This window comes from Nyctereutes procyonoides, unplaced genomic scaffold (genome assembly GCF_905146905.1).
Source record: "Nyctereutes procyonoides isolate TBG_1078 unplaced genomic scaffold, NYPRO_anot_genome, whole genome shotgun sequence".
NCBI classification, from domain to species: domain Eukaryota; kingdom Metazoa; phylum Chordata; class Mammalia; order Carnivora; family Canidae; genus Nyctereutes; species Nyctereutes procyonoides.
In genome coordinates this window covers 46583580-46591604 of record NW_026575125.1, presented here as the reverse complement: position 1 = coordinate 46591604, position 8025 = coordinate 46583580, and the positions used below count along the sequence as shown (strand labels likewise).

Sequence of the window (8025 nt, the reverse complement as noted above, 5' to 3'; positions counted from 1 at the left end):
ATTCTGCCCGATTTCCCTGCTAAGCACTTTTCTGTCTGGGAAGAATCCAGTGCGGATTTTTAAATTTCCCACTTCTCAGGGGCTGGGCTTTCCTGTCCTGGAGGCTTTTGCCTGACTGGCTTTAGCCTGGCTCCTGGCAGTGCCCCTCCCCTATTTGATTCTTTTTTAATTTTTTTCTGCCTTCCTACCTGGCTAGAAGTGAAAACCATTCTCTCTGTAGCATTCCAGCTGTTCTCTCTTTAAATCTCAGGTCGAATTCGTAGGTGTTCAGGATGATTTCAAAGTTATCTAGGTAAGTTGGTGGGACCAGGTGAGTTGAGGCCCCTACTCCTCTGACATCTTGCCCTGCCTCATTCTCCTTTTCTATTCTGAATGATAGCCTTGCTGGATACGATATTCTTGACTGCAGATTTTTCCTATTCAGCACTTTGAGTATATCATGGCTCTCCTTTTGTTTTTCCAAATTTCTGTCAAAAAATTCTGTAGCTAGCCTCATGAGTGTTCCCTTGTAACTAGGGACCTCTTTTTTCTTTCTGCTTTTATGATTCTTTTTATTGGTATATTTTTCAAATTTAATTACATGTTTCAGTGTTAGCCTGCCCATGTTGATTTTGATGTACCTCCTGGATCTGGATGTCTGTTTTCTTCCCCAGAGTAGAGAAGTTTCATCAAATAAATTTTTGCCCCTGTTTCTCTCTTTTCTCCTTCCTGGATTCCTACAATATGAATATTCCTTTTGATAGAGTCACTCAGTTCCCTAAATCTATTCTCATGTTGCATTATTCTTTCTCTCTGTTTTCAGCTTGTTTCACATAATTTTGTCTTCTGTGTCAGTAACTAGTTACTCTGCTTCTTCCAGCCTGCAGTTCATTGCACGAAACATGTTTCCAATGTCATTTATTACACTCTTCTTCTGATGGATACCCTTTTAACTGTTTTATATCTGTTGCAATGGTCTCAGTGATGTCTTTTACTCTTTTCTAAATCTCAGTGAGTATCCCTATGATTGTTGCTTTGAATTCTCCATCAGGCATGTTACTTATATCTTTTTTGGCTGTGCCCTGATCTTATTCTTCCTTTTGGTATAAATTTCTCCATCTTAGCATCTTGTCTAAGTTTCTTCCTTCTTCTCTGTATTAGAAGAAACAGTTATATCTCCTGCTCCTGAACATAATGGCCTTATGAAAAAAAAAGTCATATAGTGCCCAGAGCCTGGTGCTTCAGGGAGTACCTCTGTTGTGTGCTGTGTGTGCTCCACTGCTGTGTTTTGACTTCTCTATCTTTCAGGGCAGTCATCTGCAGAGGCTCCCCTCATCTGCTGTATGCAGTGTTTGGTTCCCAGCCTGAATGTGGAGTATTTTAACTAGATGTGGTTGGATTTCCTTGTGAAATTAGGCCTGACACTACTAACATCAGAACTGAGGTCCTGCTGAACTGTCTGGTCAGGAAATGTTGTGTGGGAAGGGGTTTGTTCTGGTCTTTTAGGGGAGAAGACTGCCATGCTGGGACTGTGGGAGGCTTCCCTGAGAAGGGCAGTCCCACCAGGGTGCAGGTATGTGGGGCTTGGTGTATACAAGCTAGACATTAAGTGTCATAGCTGTGCTGCTTCCTGCAAGTGGTTCCGTGTTTATGTTGAGGTGGGGGTGGGGAATGGCACCAGCCAACTCCTTTGTTTCTGGAGAGATGTCTCTGTGAATGTTGTCTTTCTGGGAGTCATTCTGATAAGAGCCAATAATATCCCCAATGTATACCCCAGGTGTTCTTCACATTGCTGTTTCCAAGCTTTCTCCATGCTGTTTGTCTCTCTTCTATCCAGGAGCAGTGCAGTCGCCTTGAGGCCTTATTCCTGCCAAGGTCTGCTGACCTTTAAAACTCCAGTTTTTAAGCCTCACTGATTGGAAAAAATCATGAAATTCAGCCCCTCTTGTTTTCTTTTTTTTGTGTTTGTTTTTTTAAATAATAAATTTATTTTTTATTGGTGTTCAATTTGCCAATATACAGAACAACACCCAGTGCTCATCCCGTCAACCCGTCTTGTTTTCCAAGACAATTGCTTGGGGAAACATTCTCCTTATACATTTCCCTGAAAGCTCCTCTCTCTCTTGCCCTTTTTTACAACTATAGCTCTGTTCCCTCCATAGTATCCATGATCTATTTCTCCCCTAAAGCATATCTCTGCACTTCCTACCTTCTTGAATGTGGCCTCTTTTCTCCCTTTATTTTTTTTCCGCATATAATAAATACGTTATTAGCCAATTGCAAAGATGCAAGAAAAACATTTAAACAGAATGTTTTATTGACTTTAAGTCAGCTGGGAACAAAAACCTGTATTTATGTTCTAAGACATTTTATCTCATTGGGAAAAAAGATAAATGTTATATTAGAGATTTTTGACTTCATGTGTTTGCTGCTTTGGGTTGAGAAAACGTTCAGCTCTTCCCTGAAAGATGTGTTTCAGTATTACAACTCATCAACAAAGGTGTATGTCCCAAATTTCCACTTGCTGCCATTGACTTCTGACCAGAAACAAACTTCTTTGCAGCATTCACGATATCAGTGTCAGCTACGGAATCAATCTGCTGAAGGACTGTGGTTGGCGGCATGTATGACCCAGCAACCAGCACCTGGGACCCGACTTCATCTAGGAACCCCTCAGAAGACTCCACTGACATTAGGTAGGCAGCTTTCAGCTTGTTCTTGGCAACTTGGACATCTACACTGGAAAGGTTTCCTTTAGCAACTGTTTTTACTTGATTATAGGCAGCCTTGATAACATCTCCAGCTGCAGCAGCCTGTGAGATGGTGTAAATCCCAAAGAGTCCGGAATCAGAGTAACTGGCATTAAAAGCAGAAACATCAAATGGCTGGTGAACTCCCTTGGCAACAGCCTGGTATAGGGAACTGGTGGGATTGCCGCCCATCTTCTGTACTTCCTGTAGCAGCACCTTCTGCTACAAGAGCTGTACTTCCTGTAGCAGCACCTTCTGCTACAAAAGCTGCATGAACAAGACTGTCTCCATTCTGCTCTCGGATTTCACCTCCACGGTATCTGGCCTTTGCACCAGGTAAACCAAGCCCGCCCCTCATGTTGAGAAATTGTTCCACAACTTGCTTTAGAACAGGGTGACTCACACCAAGTCCAACCAAAGCCATTCTTGCACTTGTGAAATGGTTCTGAACATAGTAATGCAACTCATCTGGTGTCACTTTTCCAATCCTGTAGTCAGGACATATAGGGAATTAGCCAAGGCATTTCGGTAAGCTGCAGCATGCAAATTTTCAAGGACACGACCCTGTGGGTTCTAAAAAGCCACAGCTTTGTCAGTCCCTGAAGGGCAGCCACGTCCCAATGATGAAATTCTGGTGATGTGGTGATATTGAGCCGGAACTCCATTAGAATATCAACATCATCCCACAGGCATTCCACAGTGTAGGCCATATTTTCCCTGGTTGAAGTCACACTTAATTTACCACCAACTGCTTCAATTCCACGGGTTATCTTGAAAGATGAAGCTCCTTTTTTAGTCAAACTGGATGCAAGACGAAGCAAATGAGAGGTTCCTAAGTGGTTGGAGTCCTCATATCTACTGCCTGCTTTAATAAACAAACCAATTCTTGAGCATAGTTTTCCAGAGAAGCAATGACTAAGCCATTTGGTAATTTGGTAAACTCAAGGTCCTGAGGATGTAAAGGCACTCCTGCAGGGGCAGCTGTGGCTTTCACTTTGGGAGCAACTTTCAGGGAATAAAATCTCGAGACGGACCCGGCTCTCCTTAGCAGCTTCATGGCTCAAGATTGCTCTGCTCCACAGGACCCGCCGGCTTGAAGGACTCTTTTCTCCCTTTAGTTGTAGGCTTTGTTTTGTCAGACTTCAGGTCATTTTCAGGGGTATTTAGGATGATTTGAGAGTTGTATAATTGTGGTGATGGGACAAGAGAGCATAGGATTCTCCTAATCTGCTGCCATCTTAGTCTCACCTATTCTATTGTAATTCTGCTAATTGTTTTGCTTTGTATTATACTATGGACTTGAGTGGTATTTCAGCAGTTATGAATAGACTAGAACAATATAGATAGGGAAATGGCAATAATTAGAAAACTGCGACATTAATTCCGAATAGAAAGTGAACAACTATGCAGGTGAATTAGCCAAGTTTTCCATTTGTAAGGGTAAAATGGTTTCATGTTCTTTGTTCAATAAAGAGGAAAGAGGTCATTTTATCTTCACCCTATCTTCTTTAGAGTATTGCCTTGAAACATAATAGGCTTCCTAAGATGCCTGGCCTTTGAATTTTACAGTGCAAAGTCATGGGTCTTGTGACCTGTGGAACTATAAATATATACCTCTGAATGTTTTCACAAGGTATACAGAATACATTTATGAGGTGCAAGTATATGTCTCTCAAGATGGTAAGAAAAGTTTCAGCTTTCTAAATCGTTCTTTTTTCTAAGTTCCTATATACAGTGTGTGAAATTCTATGCTGATGTTATTCAAGTTTTTGTGCTACTTCTACATGAATGCAAATCTGTAATGCTTACTAATAAATTGTGTTGAGGATCTTTTTTTGGCAAGATTATTTCATTTCTCCAACAAGCTGCTAATCTGCTACAAGAGGTTGGTGTGAGACAATTCAAAATTATCTACTTCCCAGGTTTCTTGGTGATACAGAAGTTAGTAACTGATTAAATTTATAATTAATATGTATATTCGCTAATACTTAAGTGAAATATTTTTATAAAAATACAACTGCATGCAATATTTCCATTTTTCAAGAAAAAGAGTAGTTTTATCCCAAAGGAGTGATATTTTTTATTTTGGTCTCCAAACCTCTTTGTGCTTCTTAAGTAGATTTTCTGTGGGCTATAACTATTGATGTTTACTCTATTGGAAATTGAAACTGAGAAGTATTTTATTGTTTACTTTTTGGCTTATTTGAAGACAGTAATGGTAAATGATGTATACACTGAATGTTAATATCTTAGTGATATGAAATTAATTCTGATCTTCTTTATCTACTGACACTAATCCTAAAATAAAGTGTCAGCCTGTTTTAAAATATGAATGACTATAATGAAGGATAAAATTTGGGAGTGAATTTTATTTATCTTAGTTTACAATACTTGAGCTTGAAAAACTATGAAATATTTAAAAATCTTAACAAAATTTGCTCCAGTTTGATGGCCTTATTTCCTTGTTTACTGTTTAAATTTGTTCCAGTTTGATGGCCTTATTTCCTTGTTACTATTTACTGTTTACTGACTTCACCTACAATGTCAAAGGTTACTCTGGGGTGGTGTGTGTGTGTGTGTGTGTGTGTGTGTGTAATCTGACTAGATAGCAAAGATTTTGTGTCTTTCCAGAAAAAATTTCTATGGTTTATGGTGATATTCATTTTTTTAAGATTTTATTTATTTATTCATGAGAGACACAGAGAGAGGAGAGACATAGGCAGAGGAGAAGCAGGCTTCCTGCGGGTAGCCTGATGTGGGACTTGATCCCAGGACCTCGGGATCACAACCTGAGCCAAAGGAAGATGCTTAACCACTGAGCCACCCAGGTTCTCCTATGGTGATTTTCTGTCGTTTGTTTTTTAAAAAAGATTTTATTTATTTATTCATGAGAGACACAGAGAGAGAGAGAGAGAAGCAGAGACATAGGCAGAGGGAGAAGCAGGCTTCATGCAGGGAGCCCGATGTGGGACTCGATCCCAGGACTCCAGGATCATGCACTGAACCAAAGGCAGATGTTCAACCAACCTATGACGATTTTCTTATGTCTCTGTCTAAGAAAAGAGAAATTCTCTTTACAATCATCATATCTTCTATGTTTATTTTTAAATATTTTATTATCACTTTAAAATGACTAGCAAAGTACTGTTTCTCAGGCAATCATTATCCAATTCCTATCTTAAGCATTCAAATCTTCTGACATCTTTTGATTTTCTCCTGCCCAAAATTGACTCAATATTGAATAAAACAAATAAAACTGTTGGGATATCTTTTGCAACTAAAACTGCTCCTTCATGTCATAAAAAGAGAAATGCTTAAAATAATTAGGTTCATTTAATATGTTACTATCAATGAGATGCATGGGATGTGATGTCAGATAAGAAGTGTTGCTTAGTCTTCCCTGGTTTAAATGTATATGGGTCAACTATCAATAGAAATATTTCAGAAGTGTATGCTGCATGGGAAGTTTCTAGAAATTTATCAGTGTCTTCACTGTCCATGATATGTTTCTATTTATCAGAGTCCTGGTACTGTTTTGCCTGATATTAAAACAAAACAAAACAAAACAAAACAAAAATACAGATTTAATTTTAATCTGATTTACAGATCAGTTTTAATATATAGATCTATTCCAGACTATCTTAACCTGTTTACATGGTATTGTTGATAAATTCTTGGCATATTCTACAATATGCTTATTATATTCATGGTATAATTGTCTCAGAATTATTATAATTTGGATCTCAAGATATTTTCCTGTGTAAATATTGCTCATCCATTAAAAAATTGTGGTAAAATACCTGTAACATAAAATTTACCATCCTAACCATTTTTAAGTGTAATTCAGTAGTATTATTTACATTCATGTGCTACCATCCTCACCATCCATCCACAGAACACTTTTTAACTTGTGAAATTGAAATTCCATATATATTAAGCAGTTTATTCCCAGTCCTTGGCTACTACCATTCTACTTTCTGTCTCTATGAATTTGATTATTCTAGATACCTCACATAAGTGGAATCATATGATATCTATCTTTTACTGAATGGGTTACTTTACTCACCATAATGTAAACAAGTTTCAACTATATTGTAGCATGTGTCACAATTTCCTTTCTAAGCCTGAATATTATTGCATTATATGTGTATACCACATTTTGTTTAATCATTCATCCATCAGTGGGCACTTGGTTTGCTTCCCCTTTTTGGCTATTGTGAATAATGATACTATGAACATGGGTATACAAAAATCTCTTAGGGTACCTGTTTTCAATTCTTCTGCGTATATACCCAAAGGTAGAATTGTGGAATTATATAGTAATTCCATTTAATTATTTATTTTTTAATTTAAATTCAATTAACCAACATATAGATATACTATATGTATTACATATTTCAGATGTAGAGTTTAGTAATTCATCAGTTGCATATAAGACCCAATGCTTGGGAATGAACAAGGGCTAGTGGAAAGGGAGGTGGGTGGGGGGATGGGGTGACTGGGTGACAGGCACTGAGGGGGGCACTTGACAGGATGAGCACTGGGTGTTATACTATATGTTGGCAAATTGAACTCCAATTAAAAATATACAAAAAAAACCCAGTGCTCATCACATCAGATGCCCTCCTTAATTTTTTTTTTAGCAACTGTCATCCTGTTTTCCATCATGACTACACCATTTTATATTCTCATTGGCAGTGCACAAGGATTCCAATTTCTCCACATCCTCAACAACCCTTGTTATTTTCTGTTGTGTTTTTTTGTAATATCCATCCTAATTGGTGTAAAATTATATTTCATTGTGATTTTCATTTCAGTTACACAATGGTTAGTGATGTTGAGCACCTATTCATGTGCTTATTGGTCAGTTGTGTATTATTATTGGAGAAATGTCTATTGCTTTTCTGTTTTTAATTGAGTTTTAAGCCCTTTGCTCACCTTTTTTAAAAAGATTTTGTTCATTTATTCATGAGAGACCCAGAAAGAGAGAGGCAAAGACACAGGCAGAGGAAGAAGCAGGCTCCATGCAGAAAGCCCAATGAGGAACTTGATCCTGGGACCCGAGGACCACAACCAGGCCAAGGGCAGATGCTCAACCGCTGCACCAGCTAGGCATCCCATTTTTTAATTGAGTTTTTTGTTGCTGAGTTCTAGGAATTATTTATATATTCTTGATACTAATCTCTCACCAGATAGATGATTTGCAGACCTTTCTCCCATTCTATAGGTTGCCTTTCCAGTCTGTTGATTGTGTCATTTGATGCACCAAAGTTTTGAATTTTAATGTGGTATGATT

At 38.2% G+C, this 8025-nt stretch overlaps 1 pseudogene; it reads right to left on the bottom strand.

The window, feature by feature from the left end:
• Positions 1-2429: 2429 nt before the first annotated feature.
• LOC129517926 (cytochrome b-c1 complex subunit 2, mitochondrial-like) lies at positions 2430-3822 on the bottom strand (annotated as a pseudogene).
• Between the last annotated feature and the right edge of the window lie 4203 nt (positions 3823-8025).